This window comes from Anomaloglossus baeobatrachus, chromosome 2 (assembly GCF_048569485.1).
Source record: "Anomaloglossus baeobatrachus isolate aAnoBae1 chromosome 2, aAnoBae1.hap1, whole genome shotgun sequence".
In the NCBI taxonomy this organism is placed as follows: domain Eukaryota; kingdom Metazoa; phylum Chordata; class Amphibia; order Anura; family Aromobatidae; genus Anomaloglossus; species Anomaloglossus baeobatrachus.
The window spans coordinates 787,737,184-787,761,720 of record NC_134354.1 but is presented as its reverse complement, the minus strand read 5'-3'; the positions used below and the strand labels follow the sequence as shown (position 1 = coordinate 787,761,720).

Here is a 24,537-nt window from a genome sequence, read left to right as displayed (position 1 = left end):
CCACTACGTTATAATTCCGCTCGGGAGGGGTGAGCTTCCTACTTAAGAAGGTGACGGGGTGTTCCTCCCCCTGAACCACCTGAGACAACACTGCCCCCAGGCCGACCTCTGAGGCGTCAGTCTGTACTATGAACTCCTTCCGGAAATCAGGGTGTACGAGAACGGGCTGTCCGCACAGGACCCCCTTCAGGGCCCGGAAGGAGTCCTCGGCCTGCGGAGTCCAGCGCACCATGACGGACTTCTTGCCTTTGAGAAGGTCCGTCAAGGGGGCCGATAGTCCCGCAAAATCCTTTACAAACCTCCTGTAGTACCCCACGATACCCAGGAAGGTCCTAACCTGCTTCGTGGTCAGGGATCTAGGCCACTTCTGGATTGCCTCAACCTTGTTAATTTGGGGCTTAATCACTCCTTGACCTATCACGTAGCCCAAGTAGCGGGCTTCCGTGAGTCCCAACGCACATTTCTTGGGATTGGCTGTCAATCCGGCTGTCTGAAGCGCGTCCACCACCGCTTGTACCTGTTCCAAGTGGGTCTGCCAATCGGAGCTGTAAATAATGATGTCATCAAGGTACGCTGATGCATACGCCTGGTGGGGTTCCAGTACCAAGTCCATCAACCTCTGGAACGTGGCCGGAGCGCCATGTAACCCAAAAGGCAAGACAACATAGTGGAAGAGACCCTCCGGTGTAACAAAAGCGGTTTTCTCCTTGGCGGACTCCGTCAGTGGCACCTGCCAGTACCCCTTGGTCAGGTCGAGCGTGGTAAAATATCGCGCCTGTCCCAGCCTATCAATCAGCTCATCCACCCGGGGCATGGGGTAGAGATCGAACTTGGATATTTCGTTCAATCTCCTAAAGTCATTGCAGAACCTTAAGGAGCCATCGGGTTTTGGTATTAGGACAATCGGACTAGCCCATTCACTCCGGGATTTTTCGATGACCCCCAGGTGTAACATTGTCTTTACTTCCTCCGATATGGCTTGTCGTCGAGCCTCCGGTACCCGGTATGGCTTCAGGCGTACCTTCAGGTGGGGCTCGGTGACAATATCATGTCGTATCAGACTAGTCCTACCGGGCAGCTCGGAGAAGACATCGGGGTTCTGCTGAACCAACCGTCTGGCCTCTCGCCTCTGAGTCTTGGTGAGGGCTTCTCCAATCCTTACTTCCGGTTCGTCCTCTCCGGAGGTCGCTGGAGCCGGAGGTGAACGACCCGAAGAGGAGGGAGATGGGGAAAAAACAGCCATCAGGCTTTCCCGTTCCTGCCAGGGTTTTAATAGGTTGACATGGTATATTTGTTCAGGTTTCCGCCTACCGGGCTGCAATACTTTATAGTTAACCACCCCGACTCTTTCCTTTATCTCGTAGGGGCCTTGCCACTGAGCCAGGAATTTACTCTCCGCCGTGGGGATTAATACCAACACCCGATCCCCGGGTTTAAAGGTCCGCACGGCGGCTTGTCTATTGTAGCGGCCGCTTTGCGCGGCCTGAGCCTCCTGTAAATGCTCCTTTACAATTGGCATGACCGCGCTTATGCGGTTCTGCATACCCAAAATGTGTTCAATCACACTTTTATGGGGGGTGGGCTCTTGCTCCCATGTTTCCTTTGCCAGGTCCAACAATCCCCGGGGATGTTGCCCGTATAACAATTCAAAAGGCGAAAACCCCGTGGATGCCTGTGGCACCTCTCGTATGGCAAACATCAAATAGGGAAGCATCATATCCCAGTCTTTCCCGTCTTTGGAAATCACCCTTTTGAGCATGGTTTTCAGGGTTTTATTGAATCGTTCTACTAACCCATCCGTCTGAGGATGATACACAGATGTACGCAACTGCTTGATCTGGAGTAGCCGGCATAGCTCTTTGGTCACTTTAGACATGAATGGGGTCCCCTGATCCGTAAGGATCTCCTTGGGCAACCCCACCCGGCAGAACACAGCAAACAACTCCCGAGCTATAAGCTTTGTTGCAGTATGTCTGAGAGGTATCGCCTCTGGATACCGGGTGGCATAGTCAACGATCACTAGGATGTGTTGGTGCCCTCGAGCGGACTTTACGAGGGGCCCCACCAGATCCATCCCTATCCGTTCAAAAGGGACTTCTATAATGGGTAACGGTACCAACGGACTGCGAAAATGGGTCAGGGGTGCGGTAAGCTGACACTCCGGACAGGTTTCGCAGAACCGTTTTACCTCTCCAAAAACCCCGGGCCAATAGAACCTTTGCAATATTCGCTCCTGCGTTTTCTTGACCCCTAGGTTGCCACTCATCAGGTGTTTATGAGCCAAGTCGAGGACCCGCCGGCGATACGGCTGGGGCACCACCAACTGTTCTACCCCCACGCCCCGTATTTCATCTACCCGGTAGAGTAAATCTTGCTTAAGAGCGAAATGGGGGTACCTTACCTGGGCACCGGGTAGCTGTGCCACCCCGTCAACTACTGTCACCCGACTCCGGGCATGTATTAATGTAGGGTCCTGGAGTTGGGCTGTCCCAAACGTATCCGGGGACGCCTCCAACTCCGGGATGGGCTCGACCATTTCAGCCTCTCCTGCCAATACCTCTAGGGGTGACCTATCGGGTTCACACTCTGTCCCTATCATGGTGACCCCTACGGCAGGCGTCCCGGATTCAGGATTATAGGGCTCAGGTCCCGGACTGACCAATATCTGAGGGGACTTAGGGGGTCCCCTCCATAAAGTCCAAAAATAGGGCAGATCCCTTCCTAGGATCACGTCATAAGGAAGAGTGTTAAGAAGTCCCACCTCATGTTGCACCTGACCGCAAGGTGCTGTGATGGTGACAATCCCCGTGGGATAGTCTCGGCGGTCCCCATGTATGCAAACCACCCCCACGGTACGTCCGGTGGCCTTTACTTTAGCCCTCAAGGTGGATCGCACAAGGGTCACTAAGCTCCCGGAATCCAACAATCCTGTAACCGGACATCCATTCACCTGTATTTGGCACAAGTGGGGCTCCGTCTTTGGGGAGACCAGGTCAGCGGTACACACCACCTGAGCATACATTGAACCCCGCCGGGTAACCCCACAATCCATGGGCTCCGTGGTGAGTGGACACTGGGCTTCCATATGTCCCACCCGCTGGCATCGCCAACATCTAATGGGGACGGAAACCCCCTTGACGGGTTGTCGTTTAGGGTACAGAACCTTCCGGACCTCAGGAATGGCGGGCGCGGCCTCTGACGGGACGGTAGGGGATTCCTGCACCGTTGTCAGCGGTGGGTCCTTGGCCCTAGGCTTGGAGGGGCCGGACCGACGGGCGGTACGCAAAGTCTCAGTGTCCCGTATCAAGTCCTGCGTAGCCACATGCCGCTCTACCAGGGACACTAATTGGTCCAGGGTACTCGGGTCACCCTGTCCTACCCACCGTTGAACGGTGACGGGTAAAGTGCGCACAAAACGATCCACTACTACCCTTTCCACCATTTGCGCCGGGCTCAGAGTGTCAGGCTGCAACCACTTTTTTACAAGATGCAATAAGTCATAGGCCTGGGAGCGTACGGGTTTGGCTTCCTCATAGAACCACTGATTTACCTGCTGAGCCCGTACATAGGTATTCACCCCCAACCGAGCCAGTATTTCAGCTTTCAGGGTCACATAGTCAATGGCGTCCTCGGTACAGAGGTCCAGGTACGCTTTTTGGGGTTCCCCCGTCAGATAGGGCGACAATACCTCAGCCCACTGGGGGGTCGGCAGCTTTTCCCGCTCGGCCACCCGCTCAAACACCGCCAGGAACGCTTCCACATCATCCCCCGGGGTCATCTTTTGCAACGCTTGTCTCACCGCTTTCCGGACGCTGCCGTCGTCACCCGGTCCCGGGGTTGTTGCTGCCGGTCCGGCACGGATCGACTTGGCCAGGAGAACCATCTGTTCTTGATGTCTTTGTTCCTGCAATTGCAAGGATTGCTGCTGACGTGCATTGGCCTGAACCAGCTGTTCTTGGTGCCTTTTGTCCTGCACTTGCAAGGATTGCTGCTGACGTTCCAACGCCCGGAGCAGGTGTGCATTGGTCTCTTGTTGCTGTGCATTAGCCTGTTGTTGCTGTGCATTAGCCTGAGCCAAATGCTTTAGTATGTCCTCCATGGCGTCGCTGGGTTTGGGCCGTAGTATAGCCGCTTGAATCCAGGACATGCGCTGCTGGGTCACCAGGGATGGATGCTACACCTCACCGGCTGGCATGCCCGCATTCTCCACCATATGTGAGGTAGCACGGTCGGCTGCGCAGCAGAAGACACGGGATCCAGGCATTAAGGTTCACAGCACACGGTTTAATGTCCAAACAAAAGTCCACAACAATATACATGTGCCTCTCCAGCAGAGGACTCAGGGAGTTCTGTTCACTCCCTCACACCCGGCACACCTGCCCTCGTTCCTGTTTCCATTTAACCCTTCCTTCAGCCTGTAGGGAAACAGCATTAACCCTAGAGTGGATTTACTTTCTATCATGGAGTGAGCACAACCGGGGCGAGACATACCGGCCGTCATAGATAACCCCGGTCACAGTCTCACAGTGCCCATACTTTTGCACCGGTCAAATTTAGTTTAAATGCGGATTGCACATTTTCTGTTAGTACAATAAACCTCATTTCAATCCAGAGATATTACTCAGTCCATCAGTTATTAGATATATGAAACTGAAATAGCAAAAACCCAAATTTTATAAAGAAAAAAGGTTAACATTAATAGGGGTGCCCAAACTTTTTCATATGACTGTATATATATTTGTGCAATAATTGGACAGATTGAAAAGTTCAACGAGATTTCAGAGATGTCATAAAGCCCCTCGCCCGCTGTGAACTGATCGTTTTAGTTTACTTTTCCCGTATGAAAAGCATGAAAAACTTTTTGTAAAATGTGCATTTTTAAGCACAGAATCCGAGTTCTTCCATACAACAGAATCCTATTCCAGGCTATCGCTGGCACGTTTCACGTTTACATGGGACAGTAATTGGAAATGAGCTATCTTCATCCCATCTTCATCGGGTGTGGGCATTATGATGTCTGCTCTGGTGTCTGTGTATATTGAGGGGGTCAGCTCAACCCGTGATCTGGTATGGGGTTTGTATATTGCACTGCTGATCTGGGGTCTATACTAGCTTAGCTCTTTTTATATACAGGGCATCCAGTCTAGAATGTATGGGAGGTTCTTGTTGAGCTCTATGTAGTTTTGGGTCCACTGTGGAGCCCACTTGACTGTTATCCTGTTTTGGAGTGGATTTACTTACATTTAATACTGAAAGAGTTAAGGACTCTTTCTCTTCTGGCTGAGATTATTCAATCATAGCGGTAACATCTCATCATAACTCCCTTCTATTATATTTACCCACTCCTGGTTTCACTCCATGCTGGTTACAGATCCTCTATACTGACCACTTTGAAGGAGTCAGTCTCTGGAGAAGCTGAGGTGTTTATGTCTGTTGCAGCTGAGAAGTTTCCTGCTGGAGAAGCCATAGAGTGCTGTTTATTGTGTTTCTTCACCCGTTTGTCTTACCTTCCTGATGTTGTTTTATTGCAATAGCAAGACTAGTGTCATGCTGGCCTACACACTAGCAAGGGTGAGTTCAGGGACAATGAAGGCCTAGGCATATGACATCACATGAGGGAAGGATCTGTCTAGGGATGTTGGGAAGTGCAGGGATTAGACATAGGTGAGTCTTAGGAGGTGACCACGCTTCCCTCTATCACCAGGGACTTCCATTGTACCTCTTCCCCGTTTTTTCCTTCGGGTTGCACCACTCGCCGGGCGTCCTCTCGCACCCAGCATGACAACTCCACAGCACTTTACAATTGAAGAGGACATGTACATACAACAAAGACAATACAAAGTGACACAGGAGTGAGGGTCCTGCTCATAAGCTACAGGAAGGAAAGAAAGGGGGACACAATAGGTAGAACGTGCCCATCACGTACAGTCCGGCCATCATTATAATATGATATAAAGCTGTATATCATCAGCCAGTATGGAAGTGCGGGTACACAGTGCTATTGGGTGCATGGAGGATGTGAAGACAGATGAATAGGAGGGAGCAGATTTTGGGGAAAACTTAGAAGGGGAACAGGGGAGACTAGATCAGTGAAGTGAGGCCGTAGATGTATTTGTAGAGAATGCTTAAAAACATGGGGCCTTTGTATTAGTCAGATTGTAAGAGGTTGTGCATTCCAGAAAACTGGGGCAGCAGAAGAGAAGTCTTGGAGACGGAGGTGTGAGATTCAGATTATGGAAGATGTTAGTCTTAGATCAGCTGCGGAACGAAGAGCACGGGTAGGACGATAGACAGAGATGAGGAGAAGATGTAGGGAGGTGCAGAACTGTGGAGAGGACGGGTGGGGTGATAGACCGAGATGATTAGGAAATGTAGGGGGGGTGCAGAACTGTGGAGAGGACAAGTAGGGTGATAGACAGAAATATTAGGAGATGTAGGGGGGTGCAGAACTGTGGAGAGGATGGGTAGGGCAATAGACAGAGATGCGGAGGAGATGTAGGGAGGTGCAGAACTGTGGAGAGGATGGGTAGGGCAATAGACAGAGATGAGGAGGAGATGTAGGGAGGTGCAGAACTGTGGACAGGATGGGTAGGGTGATAGACAGAGATGATTAGGAGATGTAGGGGGGTGCAGAACTGTGGAGAGGATATGTAGGGTGATAGACAGAGATGAGGAAGAGATGTAGAGGGGTGCAGAACTGTGGAGAGGATGTGTAGGGTGATAGACAGAGATGAGGAGGAGATGTAGAGGGGTGCAGAACTGTGGAGAGGATGTGTAGGGTGATAGACAGAGATGAGGAGGAGATGTAGAGGGGTGCAGAACTGTGGAGAGAATGGATAGGGTGATAGACAGAGATGAGGAGGAGATGTAGGGGGGTGCAGAACTGTGGAGAGAACAAGTAGGGTGATAGATAGAGATGACAGATGAGATGTAGGGGGTGCAGAACTGTGGAGAGGATGGGTAGGGTGACAGATAGAGATGAGGAGAAGATGTAAGGCTCTGCAGAACTGTGGAGAGGATGGGTAGGGTGATAGATAGAGATGAGGAGAAGATGTAGGGGGGTGCAGAACTGTGGAGAGAATGGATAGGGTGATAGACAGAGATGAGGAGGAGATGTAGGGAGATGTAGAACTGTTGAGAGGATGGGTAGGTGATAGATAGAGATGACAGATGAGATGTAGGGTGGTGCAGAACTGTGGAGAGAACGGGTAGGTGACAGACAGAGATGAGGAGAAGATGTAGGATGGTGCAGAGCTGTGAAGAACTTTGTGGGTGAGAGAGATAATTTTGGATTGTACTTTGCAGTGGATGGGTAACCAGTGCAATGACTGGCACAAGGTGGAGACATCAGTGTAACAGCTGGACAGGAATATGATCCTGGGTCAAAATCAGGATGGATAGAAAAGGAGAAGGTTTGGTTAGAAGGAGACTGGTCAGGAGAGAGTTGCAGTTGTCCAGATGAGAATGAATAAGAGCGACAGTAAAGGCCCTGTCACACACAGAGATAAATCTGCGGCAGATCTGTGGTTGCAGTGAAATTGTGGACAATCAGTGCCAGGTTTGTGGCTGTGTACAAATGGAAAAATATGTCCATGATTTCACTGCAACCACAGATCTGCCAAAGATTTATCTCTGTGTGTGACAGGGCCTTAAGAGTTTTTTGCAATTTCAAAGGTGACAAAAAGGTCAGATTCCGGAGAGCATGTTAAGATGGTGGTGACATGAGCGAGCGAGTGACTGGATATAGGAAATCTCTGGATTAGAGAGGAGCGGTGACCTCTTCTAACATGTGTATGGAAAGTCCAGAGGTCATGTCAGGGGTCTGGGTGATGTCACTGCTGCACAATAACGCACGTGTGACATCACACCAGGCTTGTGGATCAGAAGAGGAGTTGGGGCTCCCAGCAGGTAGGAGGAGGAGGTTTGCTGAGCCAGGTGAGGTGGCCATAGAACAGCACGGACACTGAACCCGGGTCCAGAGAATCTTTTTCTCTTGTGTTCCTGATGATTGGAGACTGTCAGCATGTAGGGGCACAGGAATGGTAACAGCCAGTTGTGAATGCTATTACAGAACGATGGTGTGAACAGTAGAGGCGGTGTAGCAGAGACAGGGAACGGTCCATGGTCTGTGGTGACATTGGTGGCCACCTTCCCATCCCGCAGCCGTCCATGTCCTCAGATCACTGCATTACTAAGCACATTTCCCCCTCACTGATGAGGCAATGTTTTTCTTAGAAGGAAGCCCCCCCCCCCCCTCCCCGTCCGTCTGCATCGTTATCCTGCGTCATTGCTAAAAACAGGAAGATGAATCCAGGAGGACGATCCAGGAGGAGACGACTGGCAAATAGGATGAAGGGGGCGCCGCACTCCTCCTAATATTCCGGCCATAAACTAAAGGAGGGCTCCCCCCAGAATAAAGCGTCCATATTACCTAATACTGCTCTGAAGCTTTCCTATAAATTCACACAGTGCTTTGTGCAGATCCCTGCAGCCACTGCTCTTCCTCCCCTCTCACAGCAGCAGTGTCACAGACACCCAGGAAGAGAGAAGCTGCAGCTGCACCTCCCTCCTCTCCCCTCTGTCTATTTAATTTGATTCTTTTTTGGTGACTTAAGATATTTGTCGATAATTCTAGATTTCCTACAGTAAAGGGGAAGCATCGGCAGCTGGAGATGCCACATATCACAAACATTCAGATATTCGCGTGCTCTGCAGCAGACCATACTTTTCTGTAAAGAATCAGCTGCTACAGACAATGGATAATGAAGACATTATATATATGGGGTGGGGGGTTCCTCGATAATATTAGCCAGGGAAGATGCTGTACGGCTGCCAGGGTCACACCGAGGGGGAGGGCAGCACAGGGCACTCAGTTATTTTTCCAGTCATTGGATCTGAGGGCTCCGGACCAGAAACAAAGGATGATAAGGACAGAACCTGCCACTTCCTATGGAATCAACTTGATCCTCCACCATGGAGATTTCAAGTTATCAGAGTTATGTAAAGAAAAAAAAAATCCCCTGGCTAGATCTCTGCTTGCTGTCACTGAGTTTGACCACCCTCCATACAGAGGCAGTACACCTGTACACCATCCATACAGAGGCAGTACACCTGTATACCCTCCATACAGAGGCAGTACACCTGTACACCGTCCATACAGAGGCAGTATACCTGTACACCATCCATACAGAGGCAGTACACCTGTATACCCTCCATACAGAGGCAGTACACCTGTACACCATCCATACAGAGGCAGTATACCTGTACACCATCCATACAGAGGCAGTACACCTGTATACCATCCATACAGAGGCATTACACCTGTATACCATCCATACAGAGGCAGTACACCTGTACACCGTCCATACAGAGGCAGTACACCTGTACACCATCTATACAGAGGCATTACACCTGTATACCCTCCATACAGAGGCAGTACACCTGTATACCCTCCATACAGAGGCATTACACCTGTATACCCTCCATACAGAGGCAGTACACCTGTACACCGTCCATACAGAGGCATTACACCTGTACACCGTCCATACAGAGGCAGTATACCTGTACACCATCCATACAGAGGCAGTATACCTGTACACCATCCATACAGAGGCAGTACACCTGTACACAATCCATACAGAGGCAGTATACCTGTACACAATCCATACAGAGGCAGTACACCTGTATACCCTCCATACAGAGGCATTACACCTGTATACCCTCCATACAGAGGCAGTACACCTGTACACCGTCCATACAGAGGCAGTACACCTGTACACCATCCATACAGAGGCAGTACACCTGTACACCATCCATAGAGGCAGTATACCTGTACACCATCCATACAGAGGCAGTACACCTGTATACCCTCCATACAGAGGCAGTACACCTGTATACCCTCCATACAGAGGCAGTACACCTGTACACCATCCATACAGAGGCAGTACACCTGTACACTGTCCATACAGAGGCAGTACACCTGTACACCGTCCATACAGAGGCAGTACACCTGTACACCGTCCATACAGAGGCAGTACACCTGTACACCGTCCATACAAAGGCAGTACACCTGTACACCGTCCATACAGAGGCAGTATACCTGTACACCATCCATACAGAGGCAGTACACCTGTACACCATCCATACAGAGGCAGTATACCTGTACACCATCCATACAGAGGCAGTACACCTGTACACCGTCCATACAGAGGCAGTACACCTGTACACCGTCCATACAGAGGCAGTACACCTGTACACCATCCATACAGAGGCAGTACACCTGTACACCGTCCATACAGAGGCAGTACACCTGTACACCGTCCATACAGAGGCAGTACACCTGTACACCGTCCATACAGAGGCAGTACACCTGTACACCGTCCATACAGAGGCAGTATACCTGTACACCATCCATACAGAGGCAGTATACCTGTACATGGCTCCTGCTCTCTGCTCAGAAGTGACAACGCTCTGTGAGCCAAATGCATCAGCAGCTGCACAAATGTATATGATGATTTGCTACAATGTATCAGTTTGGGGCCTGGCTGCTTCCTCAGAGTGAATTGTCTGCACCAGATAGAAATGGAGAATAAAGGATGTCAGTGTGTCGCCCTGGGCAAACCAGGGGTCACAGGTCACAACACCACCACACCCCACACTCCAGGTAGGCACATCTGCTAACCAGAAATCCTTGTTGCCTTCCTCCAGGAGTCTGATGATGCACACCAGGGGGTGGGCCAGGCGGTTGGCTCCGCCCACCAAGGAGCTCACAGCTCTGGAGGCAGGAAGTGTCAGGCAGATTAGCCCAGGCAGGGCAAGAGTCAGCTCAGGGAAGAGCTTGAGAACGGAGTTAGAGCCCAGGGAGGGCAAGTGTAAACAACGAAGTGAAAGTGAAGGAAGGAAAAGTGGAAAAGGAGGAAAGTAAGTGAGGTGACAAGAAGAAAGGAAAGCCTGAGAGCCCAGCTTTGTGTAGGGCCAGAACAGCAAGGTCAGCGACGGCGGTGACTGTCCGGAGGGGGACCGTTCGGAAGTTCCTGGAAGGACCCCGTTGGCTGTGTGCCCGGTGGTCTGGAGCAGTGTTCCGAAGGACAGTCAGCACCAGGGAAGGGGCCTCTCGGACCCCGGCAAGGCTAGGAGTCGCCAAATTTGCCGAATCCGTCAGTGAAGGGGACGTAGATCCCCCAGCAACCAAGTCCCGATTGACGGCAACAGCCCGACCATTACAGGGGAGACACCGCCACCGCCAGGGCACCAGTTTCCCCAGGGCCAGCGCCTGCGGGCAAAGTGTAGAGCTCCTCCGGCCCAGATTGCAGTCGGGGAGCGGGTAACCGGAGGGAATCCGCCGCTACCATCAGTCAAACATAGGTGCAAGGAAGAGGGACATCACCGTCACCTACCGGGAGAGCAAGTGCAGCCGTCTGTGGGACCGTCCTACCAGCCGTGTGGTTTACCGTAAAACTGTGTCCAAGTCTCAGGCTGAGTGAGTACCACAGTGCCGCAAGGCATAGCGCTGCCCCCGCGTCCCTGCGCCCTCCAGGCCCTACACTTCACATCTCTTCACCGGGCCCCGGGATCACCAACCCCTACCCACGGAGGGGCAACACAACACCTGGCTGCTCCCATCACCATCCCCGGGACCCCCATATAGAGCAGCGGTGGTGCCATCACCACAACCGTGGGTGGCGTCACGAACTATAACAATCCCCACACACAACAAACACCCCCTTTCACTCACGGGCGAGGAGTGTCGCTCGAGAGAACCCCGGGATCCGGCCCACGGCTCGAGCCACCACTGAGCAGCTGCCGGACCCGAGCAGAAGGGGTGAGCGCGGTGTGCTGACACCCTCCTCCCCGCCCGCGACATCAGGACCTCGTGCCTGTGAGTGAGAAGCTGCACAGGGAGAGGACAGAGGCTGGACGATGTCCGGATCTGTCTGCTCATAGTGTAATCCGGGAGCTAAGAGCTGTCACGAGAAGTTGTATCTGCCAAATGCAGGACACTAGAAGTAGTGAGAAGCTGGAAGAGGCGAGGAGCAGACAGCCTGGAAGAATTGGGAGAACATAGGACCTGGGAATGGTGAGGAGCTGGGAGAGGTGAGGAGCCAGGAAAGGTGAGGAGCTGGGAGAGGCGAGGAGCAGACAGCCTGGAAGAATTGGGAGAACATAGGAGCTGGGAATGGTGAGGAGCTGGGAGAGGTGAGGAGCCAGGAAAGGTGAGGAGCTGGGAGAGGCGAGGAGCAGACAGCCTGGAAGAATTGGGAGAACATAGGACCTGGGAATGGTGAGGAGCTGGGAGAGGTGAGGAGCCAGGAAAGGTGAGGAGCTGGGAGAGGCGAGGAGCAGACAGCCTGGAAGAATTGGGAGAACATAGGAGCTGGGAATGGTGAGGAGCTGGGAGAGGTGAGGAGCCAGGAAAGGTGAGGAGCTGGGAGAGGCGAGGAGCAGACAGCCTGGAAGAATTGGGAGAACATAGGACCTGGGAATGGTGAGGAGCTGGGAGAGGTGAGGAGCCAGGAAAGGTGAGGAGCTGGGAGAGGCGAGGAGCAGACAGCCTGGAAGAATTGGGAGAACATAGGAGCTGGGAATGGTGAGGAGCTGGGAGAGGTGAGGAGACAGGAAAGGTGAGGAGCTGGGAGAGGCAAGGATCAGAGAGCCTGGAAGAATTGGGAGAACTTAGGAGCTGGGAATGGTGAGGAGCTGGGAGAGGCAAGGAGCAGGTAAAGGTGAGGAGCTGGGAGACGTGAGGAGCAGAGGTGAGGGGCAAGAAGCAGAGGTGAGGAGCAAGAAGAGGTGAGGAGCTGGGAGAGGTGAGGAGCCAGGAAAGGTGAGGAGCTGCAAGAGGCGAGGAGCAGAGAGCCTGGAAGAATTGGGAGAACATAGGAGCTGGGAATGGTGAGGAGCTGGGAGAGGTGAGGAGACAGGAAAGGTGAGGAGCCGCAAGGGTCGAGGAGCAAAGAGCTTGGAAGAATTGGGAGAATATAGGACTTGGGAATGGTGAGGAGCTGGGAGAGGTGAGGAGCAAGGAGAGGCAAGGAGCAGGTAGAGGTGAGGAGCTGGGAGAGGTGAGGAGCAGAGGTGAGGGGCAAGAAGCAGAGGTGAGGGGCAAGAAGAGGTGAGGGGCAAGAAGAGGTGAGGAGCTGGGAGAGGTGAGGAGTAGGGAGAGATGAGGAGCAGGGAGAGGTGAGGAGTAGGGAGAGATGAGGAGCAGGGAGAGGTGAGGAGCAGGGAAAGGTGAGCAGCTGGGAGAAGTGAGGAGCTGGGAGAGGTGAGAAGCAGGGAAAGGTGAGGAGCAGAGAAAGTATGAGGAGCTGGAAAGGGTGAGGTAACGGGAGAGGTGAGGAACCAATAAATCAGGGGTTGGGACAAGTGAGGGGTTGGAAAAGGTGTGGAGCCGGGAGAGGAGCTGAAGGAGGTGAGGCGCAGGGAGAGGTGAGGAGCTGGAAGAGGTGAGGAGCATTGAGAGGTGAGGGGCATTGAGAGGTGAGGAGCAGGGAGAGGTGAGGAGCTGAGAGAGGTGAGGAGCAGGGAGAGGTGAGGAGCAGGGAGAGGTGAGGAGCAGGAGAGGTGAGGAGCAGGTAGAGGTGAGGAGCTGGGAGAGGTGAGGAGCTGGGAGAGGTGAGGAGCAAGGAGAGGTGAGGAGCAGGGAGAGGTGAGGAGCAGGGAGAGGTGAGGAGCAGGGAGAGGTGAGGAGCTGGGAGAGGTGAGGAGCAGGGAGAGGTGAGGAGCTGGGAGAGGTGAGGAGCAGGGAGAGGTGAGGAGCAGGGAGAGGTGAGGAGCAGGGAGAGGTGAGGAGCTGGGAGAGGTGAGGAGCATGGAGAGGTGAGGAGCAGGGAGAGGTGAGGATCTGGGAGAGGTGAGGAGCAGGTGTCGTGGGCGGAGGAGGGGACGCCGCGCTCTCCCACTGCTCGGTGGTGGCTCGAGCGGTGGGCCGGATCCCGGGGACTCGAGCGGCGCTCCTCGCCCGTGAGTGAAAAGGGGCTTGATTGTGGGGATTTATTGTCCGTGACGCCACCCACGGTTGTGGTGATATTGGTGACACCACCGCTGCTCTGGACGGGGATCCCGGGAGCGGTGACAGGGAGCAGCTTTGTTGTTAGTTCTCCCCTCCGTGGGTAGGGGGTTGGTTGTCCCGGGGCCCGGTGATGGGGTAGGGATGGGTGGCAGGCGGGTTACGGGGCCTGGTGAGGTGCAGGGTCGCGGGGGCAGCGCTGTGCCTCACGGCACGGAGGTACTCACTCAGCCAATGATGATGACACAGTTCTCGGTAAAACACTCGGCTGGATGGACGGGTCCCACAGACGGCTGCGGTGTTGTTTCTCCCGGCAGGTTGATGGTGACTGCCTTTCCCTGCACCTGTGTACGGTTGTTAGTTCCGATGGGTCCCCACCGGTAACCCGCTCCCCAGCTTGGATGTGGGATGGAGGAGCCCCTTTTGCCCGCAGGCTCTGGCCCTGAGAAACGGTTGCCTTGGCGGTGGCGGTGTCTCTCTCACTCGGTTGGACTGTCGCCTTCTGTCGGGACTTAGCTGTTTGGAAACCCAGGAGGTCCCCTTAACTAATGGATTCGGTAAATTCACGGCGACTGCTAGCCTTGCCGGGGTCCGCAAGCCCCTGCCAATGGTGCTGACTTCTCTTCGTCTATCGGTCCGGTACCGCCGGGCCACCACCCGTCCACGGTCCTCACGGCAACTCCGATAGGCCACTCCTGCAGACGGTCACCACCGTCTGCCAACCTTGCTGTCTCGCCCGGGCCACACACCTGGACGCTGTCAGTCAGTTGTTCCACTAGTACACTTTTCTCCTTCCACTTTCACTGTCCAAACTAGACTCTTCTCTTCCTAAAACTGATCTGCCTGCTTTTCCCGCCTCCAGGACTGTGAACTCCTCGGTGGGCGGGACCAACCGCCTGGCCCCACCCCCTGGTGTGAACATCAGCCCCTGGAGGAAGGCAACAAGGGTTTTTGTCTGACTTCGGTGTGCCTGCTGGGAGTGTGGGGTGTGTAGGTGTTGTGCTCTGTGGCCCCTGGCTTGTCCAGGGCGCCACACAGGGAGAGGTGAGGAGCAAGGAGAGGTGAGGAGCAGAGAGGGGTGAGGAGCAGGGAGAGGTGAGGAGCAGAGAGGGGTGAGGAGCAGAGAGGGGTGAGGAGCAGGGAGAGGTGAGGAGCAGGGAGAGATGAGGAGCAGGAAGAGGTGAGGAGCAGGAAGAGGTGAGGAGCAGGAAGAGGTGAGGAGCTGGGAGAGGTGAGGAGCTGGAAGAGGTGAGTAGCAGGGAGAGGTGAGGAGCAGGGAGAGGTGAGGAGCAGGGAGAGATGAGGAGCAGGAAGAGATGAGGAGCAGGAAGAGATGAGGAGCAGGAAGAGGTGAGGAGCTGGGAGAGGTGAGGAGCAGGGAGAGGTGAGGAGCTGGAAGAGGTGAGGAGCATGGAGAGGTGAGGAGCAGGGAGAGGTGAGGAGCATGGAGAGGTGAGGAGCAGGGAGAGGTGAGGAGCTGGAAGAGGTGAGGAGCAGGGAGAGGTGAGGAGCAGGGAGAGGTGAGGAGCATGGAGAGGTGAGGAGCAGGAAGAGATGAGGAGCAGGAAGAGATGAGGAGCAGGGAGAGGTGAGGAGCAGGGAGAGATGAGGAGCAGGAAGAGATGAGGAGCAGGAAGAGGTGAGGAGCTGGGAGAAGTGAGGAGCTGGAAGAGGTGAGGAGCAGGGAGAGGTGAGGAGCAGGGAGAGGTGAGGAGCAGGGAGAGATGAGGAGCAGAGAGGGGTGAGGAGCAGAGAGGGGTGAGGAGCAGGAAGAGGTGAGGAGCTGGGAGAGGTGAGGAGCTGGAAGAGGTGAGGAGCAGGGAGAGGTGAGGAGCTGGAAGAGGTGAGGAGCAGGGAGAGGTGAGGAGCAGGGAGAGATGAGGAGCAGAGAGGGGTGAGGAGCAGAGAGGGGTGAGGAGCAGGAAGAGGTGAGGAGCTGGGAGAGGTGAGGAGCATGGAGAGGTGAGGAGCAGGGAGAGGTGAGGAGCATGGAGAGGTGAGGAGCAGGGAGAGGTGAGGAGCTGGAAGAGGTGAGGAGCAGGGAGAGGTGAGGAGCAGGGAGAGGTGAGGGCCATGGAGAGGTGAGGAGCAGGAAGAGATGAGGAGCAGGAAGAGGTGAGGAGCAGGGAGAGGTGAGGAGCAGGAAGAGGTGAGGAGCAGGGAGAGATGAGGAGCAGGGAGAGGTGAGGAGCAGGGAGAGGTGAGGAGCAGAGAGGGGTGAGGAGCAGAGAGGGGTGAGGAGCAGGGAGAGGTGAGGAGCAGGGAGAGATGAGGAGCAGGGAGAGGTGAGGAGCAGGGAGAGGTGAGGAGCATGGAGAGGTGAGGAGCTGTGCGGCATCTGGAGGTGTTGGGACCTTGTGGGGTTTTTTAGAGCTTGGAGGAGGTCGTGCGTTGCTCAGTACATATGGGTGTTATAGATGTACATAGATATGATGTGTGGTGTCTTCCTCGTTCCCCACTGTCAGCAGTCACCGGTCACCTCCTCTCTGACCCCTCGCTGTCAGCAGTCACCTCCTCTCTGACCCCTCGCTGTCACCATTCACCTCCTCTCTGACCCCTCGCTGTCAGCAGTCACCGGTCACCTCCTCTCTGACCCCTCGCTGTCAGCAGTCACCGGTCACCTCCTCTCTGACCCCTCGCTGTCAGCAGTCACCGGTCACCTCCTCTCTGACCCCTCGCTGTCAGCAGTCACCTCCTCTCTGACCCCTCGCTGTCACCATTCACCTCCTCTCTGACCCCTCGCTGTCAGCAGTCACCGGTCACCTCCTCTCTGACCCCTCGCTGTCAGCAGTCACCGGTCACCTCCTCTCTGACCCCTCGCTGTCAGCAGTCACTGGTCACCTCCTCTCTGACCCCTCGCTGTCACCGGTCACCTCCTCTCTGACCCCTCGCTGTCAGTAGTCACCATTCACCTCCTCTCTGACCCCTCGCTGTCAGTAGTCACCATTCACCTCCTCTCTGACCCCTCGCTGTCAGTAGTCACCGGTCACCTCCTCTCTGACCCCCCCCCCCGCTGCCAGAAGTCACCGGTCACCTCCTCTCTGACCCCCCACTGTCAGCAGTCACCGGTCACCTCCTCTCTGATCCCCCCCGCTGTCAGCAGTCACCGGTCACCTCCTCTCTGACCCCTCGCTGTCAGCAGTGACCCCGGTCACCTCCTCTCTGACCCCCCGCTGTCAGCTGTCACCGGTCACCTTCTCTCTGACCCCTCGCTGTGAGCGGTCACCGGTCACCTCCTCTCTGACCCCTCGCTGTCAGCAGTCACCGGTCACCTCCTCTCTGATCCCCCCGCTGTCAGCAGTCACCGGTCACCTCCTCTCTGACCCCCCACTGTCAGCAGTCACCGGTCACCTCCTCTCTGACCCCCTCCCGCTGTCAGCAGTCACCAGTCACCTCCTCTCTGACCCCCCCCGCTGTCAGCAGTCACCGGTCACCTCCTCTCTGACCCCTCGCTGTCAGCAGTCACCGGTCGCCTCCTCTCTGACCCCTCGCTGTCAGCAATCACCTCCTCTCTGACCCCTCGCTGTCAGCAATCACCTCCTCTCTGACCCCTCACTGTCAGTAGTCACCGGTCACCTCCTCTCTGACCCCTCGCTGTCAGCAATCACCTCCTCTCTGACCCCTCGCTTTCAGTAGTCACCGGTCACCTCCTCTCTGACCCCTCGCTGTCAGCAGTCACCGGTCACCTCCTCTCTGACCCCTCGCTGTCAGTAGTCACCGGTCACCTCCTCTCTGACCCCCCGCTGTCAGCTGTCACCGGTCACCTCCTCTCTGACCCCCCCCACTGTCAGCAGTCACCTCCTCTCTGACCCCTCGCTTTCAGCAGTCACCGGTCACCTCCTCTCTGACCCCCCCACTGTCAGCAGTCACCTCCTCTCTGACCCCTCGCTGTTAGCAGTCACCGGTCACCTCCTCTCTGACCCCCCAATTTTCAGCAGTCACCTCCTCTCTGACCCCTCGCTGTCAGCAGTCACTGGTCACCTACTCTCTGACCCCTCGCTGTGAGCGGTCACCGGTCACCTCCTCTCTGACCCCTCGCTGTCAGCAGTCACCGGTCACCTCCTCTCTGACCCCTCGCTGTCAGCAGTCACCTCCTCTCTGACCCCCCCACTGTCAGCAGTCACTGGTCACCTCCTCTCTGACCCCTTGCTGTCAGCAGTCACCGGTCGCCTCCTCTCTGACCCCTCGCTGTCAGCAATCACCTCCTCTCTGACCCCTCGCTGTCAGCAATCACCTCCTCTCTGACCCCTCACTGTCAGTAGTCACCGGTCACCTCCTCTCTGACCCCTCGCTGTCAGCAATCACCTCCTCTCTGACCCCTCGCTGTCAGCAATCACCTCCTCTCTGACCCCTCACTGTCAGTAGTCACCGGTCACCTCCTCTCTGACCCCCCCCACTGTCAGCAGTCACCTCCTCTCTGACCCCTCGCTTTCAGCAGTCACCGGTCACCTCCTCTCTGACCCCCCCACTGTCAGCAGTCACCTCCTCTCTGACCCCTCGCTGTCAGCAGTCACCGGTCACCTCCTCTCTGACCCCCCAATTTTCAGCAGTCACCTCCTCTCTGACCCCTCGCTGTCAGCAGTCACTGGTCACCTACTCTCTGACCCCTCGCTGTCAGCAGTCACCGGTCACCTCCTCTCTGACCCCTCGCTGTCAGCAGTCACCTCCTCTCTGACCCCCCCCCCCGCTGTCAGCAGTCACCGGTCACCTCCTCTCTGACCCCTCGCTGTCAGCAGTCACCGGTCACCTCCTCTCTGACCCCTCGCTGTCAGCAGTCACCGGTCACCTCCTCTCTGACCCCTCGCTGTCAGCAGTCACCGGTCACCTCCTCTCTGACCCCTCGCTGTCAGCAGTCACCGATCACCTCCTCTCTGACCCCTCGCTGTCAGCAGTCACCGGTCACCTCCTCTCTGACCCCTCGCTGTCAGCAGTCACCGGTCACCTCCTCTCTGACCCCTCGCTGTCAGCAGTCACCGGTCACCTCCTCTCTGACCCCTCGCTGTCAGCAGTCACCTCCTCTCTGACCCCTCGCTGTCAGCAGTCACTGGTCACCTCCTCTCTGACCCCTCGCTGTCAGCAGTCACCGGTCACCTCCTCTCTGACCCCTCGCTGTCAGCAGTCACCGGTCACCTCCTCTCTGACCCCTCGCTGTCAGCAGTCACCGGTCACCTCCTCTCTGACCCCTCGCTGTCAGCAGTCACCGGTCACCTCCTCTCTGACCCCTCGCTGTCAGCAGTCACCGATCACCTCCTCTCTGACCCCTCGCTGTCAGCAGTCACCGGTCACCTCCTCTCTGACCCCTCGCTGTCAGCAGTCACCGGTCACCTCCTCTCTGACCCCTCGCTGTCAGCAGTCACCGGTCACCTCCTCTCTGACCCCTCGCTGTCAGCAGTCACCTCCTCTCTGACCCCTCGCTGTCAGCAGTCACTGGTCACCTCCTCTCTGACCCCTCGCTGTCAGCAGTCACCGGTCACCTCCTCTCTGACCCCTCGCTGTCAGCAGTCACCGGTCACCTCCTCTCTGACCCCTCGCTGTCAGCAGTCACCGGTCACCTCCTCTCTGACCCCTCGCTGTCAGCAGTCACCGATCACCTCCTCTCTGACCCCTCGCTGTCAGCAGTCACCGGTCACCTCCTCTCTGACCCCCCGCTGTCAGCAGTCACCGGTCACCTCCTCTCTGACCCCTCGCTGTCAGCAGTCACCGGTCACCTCCTCTCTGACCCCTCGCTGTCAGCAGTCACCTCCTCTCTGACCCCTCGCTGTCAGCAGTCACCGGTCACCTCCTCTCTGACCCCCCCACTGTCAGCAGTCACTGGTCACCTCCTCTCTGACCCCTCGCTGTCAGCAGTCACCTCCTCTCTGACCCCTCGCTGTCAGCAGTCACCGGTCACCTCCTCTCTGACCCCTTGCTGTCAGCAGTCACCGGTCGCCTCCTCTCTGACCCCTCGCTGTCAGCAATCACCTCCTCTCTGACCCCTCGCTGTCAGCAATCACCTCCTCTCTGACCCCTCACTGTCAGCAATCACCTCCTCTCTGACCCCTTGCTGTCAGTAGTCACCGGTCACCTCCTCTCTGACCCCCCCCCACTGTCAGCAGTCACCTCCTCTCTGACCCCTCGCTTTCAGCAGTCACCGGTCACCTCCTCTCTGACCCCCCCACTGTCAGCAGTCACCTCCTCTCTGACCCCTCGCTGTCAGCAGTCACCGGTCACCTCCTCTCTGACCCCCCAATTTTCAGCAGTCACCTCCTCTCTGACCCCTCGCTGTCAGCAGTCACTGGTCACCTACTCTCTGACCCCTCGCTGTCAGCAGTCACCGGTCACCTCCTCTCTGACCCCTCGCTGTCAGCAGTCACCGGTCACCTCCTCTCTGACCCCTCGCTGTCAGCAGTCACCGGTCACCTCCTCTCTGACCCCTCGCTGTCAGCAGTCACCGGTCACCTCCTCTCTGACCCCTCGCTGTCAGCAGTCACCGATCACCTCCTCTCTGACCCCTCGCTGTCAGCAGTCACCGGTCACCTCCTCTCTGACCCCTCGCTGTCAGCAGTCACCGGTCACCTCCTCTCTGACCCCTCGCTGTCAGCAGTCACCGGTCACCTCCTCTCTGACCCCTCGCTGTCAGCAGTCACCTCCTCTCTGACCCCTCGCTGTCAGCAGTCACCGGTCACCTCCTCTCTGACCCCCCCACTGTCAGCAGTCACTGGTCACCTCCTCTCTGACCCCTCGCTGTCAGCAGTCACTGGTCACCTCCTCTCTGGCCTCTCGCTGTCAGCAGTCACCTCCTCTCTGACCCCTCGCTGTCAGCAGTCACCTCCTCTCTGACCCCTCGCTGTCAGCAGTCACCTCCTCTCTGGCCTCTCGCTGTCAGCAGTCACCTCCTCTCTGACCCCTCGCTGTCAGCAGTCACCTCCTCTCTGACCCCTCGCTGTCAGCAGTCACCTCCTCTCTGACCCCTCGCTGTCAGCAGTCACCTCCTCTCTGACCCCTCCATGTCAGCAGTCACCTCCTCTCTGACCCCTCGCTATACAGTCTGTATATAGGGTTATTACTGCTGGGCGTGCGGTTACTCCACAAGTGCCGGCAGGTCCTCGCGGTGACCGCTCTCGTCTCCTCGCAGGCTGATACTTGAGCTGAGGATTTCTTCTGCTTATTACAAGACGCCGGAGGACAAAACATTCACAGACTCCAAGAAAACAGCGAAATACCACAACCAAATATGAGCAACGCCGCCCCAGAGATAACACCGCGAACACCCCGCACCGCCGAGGAGACCGCCGAGGAGACCACCGGCACCACAGCGAGGGACATCCAACGGGGGCTCCGTATCTACCACCAATGGGGCAACCACCCGGCTTTCCCAGAGCCCTGAATGGTGGAGGATTCTTAGCTAAGAACTGCTGACAACCCTGCACAAGCCATAATGTAGAGCATATTGGTTGTCGGCCAGATATGACCTGCAACCCAAAATAAGACTACAAGTCCCAGCACAAATTACTAATATGAGCTGGAATTAGCCTTTTATTGATAAATGTAAGACCCCTCAATCTAGCGATTGAGGTAATAGTCGTATAAATCACCCATTAGCTGCGGTATGGACGCACATGCATAAGTCGCAGCACCCTCTCTAGTTGCTAAATTTTGCTGCTTCGTGCCCCCTTTGCTTAGGAAGTTGCCCCCCATCAGGGTGCCTGCTGTTTCTCTTACTTGCCCCCTTTGCTTAGGAAGGTGCCCCTATCAGGGTGATGGCTGCTGCTCTTACTTGCCCCCTTTGCTTAGGAAGGTGCCCCCCATCAGGTTGCCTGCTGTTCTTCTTACTTGCCCCCTTTGCTTAGGAAGGTGCCCCCATCAGTGTGATGACTGCTGCTCTTACTTGCCCCCTTTGCTTAGGAAGGTGCCCCTATCAGGGTGATGGCTGCTGCTCTTACTTGCCCCCTTTGCTTAGGAAAGTGCCCCCCATAAGGGTGATGGCTGTTTCTCTTACTTGCCCCCTTGCTTAGGAAGGTGCCTCCCATCAGGGTGATGGCTGCTGCTCTTACTTGCCCCCTTTGCTTAGGAAAGTGCCCCCCATAAGGGTGATGGCTGTTTCTCTTACTTGCCCCCTTGCTTAGGAAGTTGCCCCCCATCAGGGTGCCTGCTGTTTCTCTTACTTGCCCCCTTTGCTTAGGAAGGTGCCCCTCTCAGGGTGATGGCTGCTGCTCTTACTTGCCCCCTTTGCTTAGGAAGGTGCCCCCCATCAGGGTGCCTACTGTTCCTCTTACTTGCCCCCTTTGCTTAGGAAGGTGCCCCCCATCAGTGTGATGGCTGCTGCTCTTACTTGCCCCCTTTGCTTAGGAAGGTGTCCCCTATCAGGGTGATGGCTGCTGCTCTTACTTGCCCCCTTTGCTTAGGAAGGTGCCCCCCATAAGGGTGATGGCTGTTTCTCTTACTTGCCCCCTTGCTTAGGAAGGTGTCCACCATCAGGGTTCCTGCTGTTTCTCTTACTTGCCCCCTTTGCTTAGGAAGGTGCCCCCTATCAGGGTGATGGCTGCTGCTCTTACTTGCCCCTTTTGCTTAGGAAGGTGTCCCCCATCAGGGTGACGGCTGTTTCTCTTACTTGCCCCCTTTGCTTAGGAAGGTGCCCCTATCAGGGTGATGGCTGCTGCTCTTACTTGCCCCCTTTGCTTAGGAAGGTGCCCCCCATCAGGGTGCCTGCTGTTCCTCTTACTTGCCCCCTTTGCTTAGGAAGGTGCCCCCCATCAGTGTGATGGCTGCTGCTCTTACTTGCCCCCTTTGCTTAGGAAGGTGCCACTATCAGGGTGATAGCTGCTGCTCTTACTTGCCCCCTTTGCTTAGGAAGGTGCCCCCCATAAGGGTGATGGCTGTTTCTCTTACTTGCCCCCTTGCTTAGGAAGGTGTCCCCCATCAGTGTTCCTGCTGTTTCTCTTACTTGCCCCCTTTGCTTAGGAAGGTGCCCCTATCAGGGTGATGGCTGCTGCTCTTACTTGCCCCCTTTGCTTAGGAAGGTGTCCCCCATCAGGGTGACGGCTGTTTCTCTTACTTGCCCCCTTTGCTTAGGAAGGTGTCCCCCATCAGGGTGATGGCTGCTGCTCTTACTTGCCCCCTTTGCTTAGGAAGGTGTCCCCCATCAGGGTGCCTGCTGTTTCTCTTACTTGCCCCCTTTGCTTAGGAAGGTGCCCCTATCAGGGTGATGGCTGCTGCTCTTACTTGCCCCCTTTGCTTAGGAAAGTGCCCCCCATCAGGGTGCCTGCTGTTCCTCTTACTTGCCCCCTTTGCTTAGGAAGGTGCCCCCCATCAGTGTGATGGCTGCTGCTCTTACTTGCCCCCTTTGCTTAGGAAGGTGCCACTATCAGGGTGATGGCTGCTGCTCTTACTTGCCCCCTTTGCTTAGGAAGGTGCCCCCCATAAGGGTGATGGCTGTTTCTCTTACTTGCCCCCTTGCTTAGGAAGGTGTCCCCCATCAGGGTTCCTGCTGTTTCTCTTACTTGCCCCCTTTGCTTAGGAAGGTGTCCCCCATCAGGGTGACGGCTGTTTCTCTTACTTGCCCCCTTTGCTTAGGAAGGTGTCCCCCATCAGGGTGACGGCTGCTGCTCTTACTTGCCCCCTTTGCTTAGGAAGGTGTCCCCCATCAGGGTGACGGCTGTTTCTCTTACTTGCCCCCTTTGCTTAGGAAGGTGTCCCCCATCAGGGTGATGGCTGCTGCTCTTACTTGCCCCCTTTGCTTAGGAAGGTGCCCCCCATCAGGGTGACGGCTGCGGCTCTTACTTTGATCTCTTCTCATCCTGAGGAAGTCTCCAGATGGTGGATCCTGTGAGCGGATTCCTCTGTGATGTCTCTGCTCAGTGAGATGCGATGCAGAACTCTGCACCCCCCGGAGCGTGGTGAGGCTTCATGTGAGAGCTCCACCTGAGTGTGCGCTCCTCTCCTCCCTGCCCCTCCTGCACTCCCTGCTGCACCTCCCCTGTCTCTTCACCAGACCGGCCCCCACTTTATGGGCTCTGCCTCATATACACAAGGGGACTGTGATATCCCAAAAAATGGCAAAAAGAGGTCTCTCCAAATAAGTGACGGAGAAATCGAAAAACATTGTGAGGAGTACTCAGAAAAAAAAATAGTGGCTTCCCTGTATTCAGACACATGGTCTCCCCTGCCTCACACCGGTGTCTGCAGAATACAGACTGCTGTAAAAAAAACACTAATACCCACAAGTGAGTAAGAGATTTGTTGTTTCAAAAGTGTCAGATGCCTTATTGATTTTCACGTATTTCGATACTTCTATAGTGTCCCTACTATACAGGACATGGCACATGACTACTATGAACTGCTGTGACAGTATATCTGCTATGTACAGCCACCACTAGGGGGAGCTCACTACATACAGATTTATACAGCCACCACTAGGGGGAGCTCACTATATACAGATTTATACAGCCACCACTAGAGGGAGCTCACTACATACAGATTTATACAGTCACCACTAGAGGGAGCTCACTACATACAGATTTATACAGCCACCACTAGAGGGAGCTCACTAC

General features: G+C 55.5%; 1 protein-coding gene across 1 annotated transcript in view; it reads right to left on the bottom strand.

Annotated features, from left to right (window-relative positions):
* KCNE3 (potassium voltage-gated channel subfamily E regulatory subunit 3) overlaps positions 1–23,892 on the bottom strand; it is a 28,926-nt gene extending 5,034 nt beyond the window's left edge. Inside the window, exon 1 of the mRNA XM_075334747.1 lies at positions 23,768–23,892. The gene's annotated coding sequence lies outside the window, so the exon portion shown is untranslated. The remainder of the gene's footprint in view (positions 1–23,767) is intronic.
* Between the last annotated feature and the right edge of the window lie 645 nt (positions 23,893–24,537).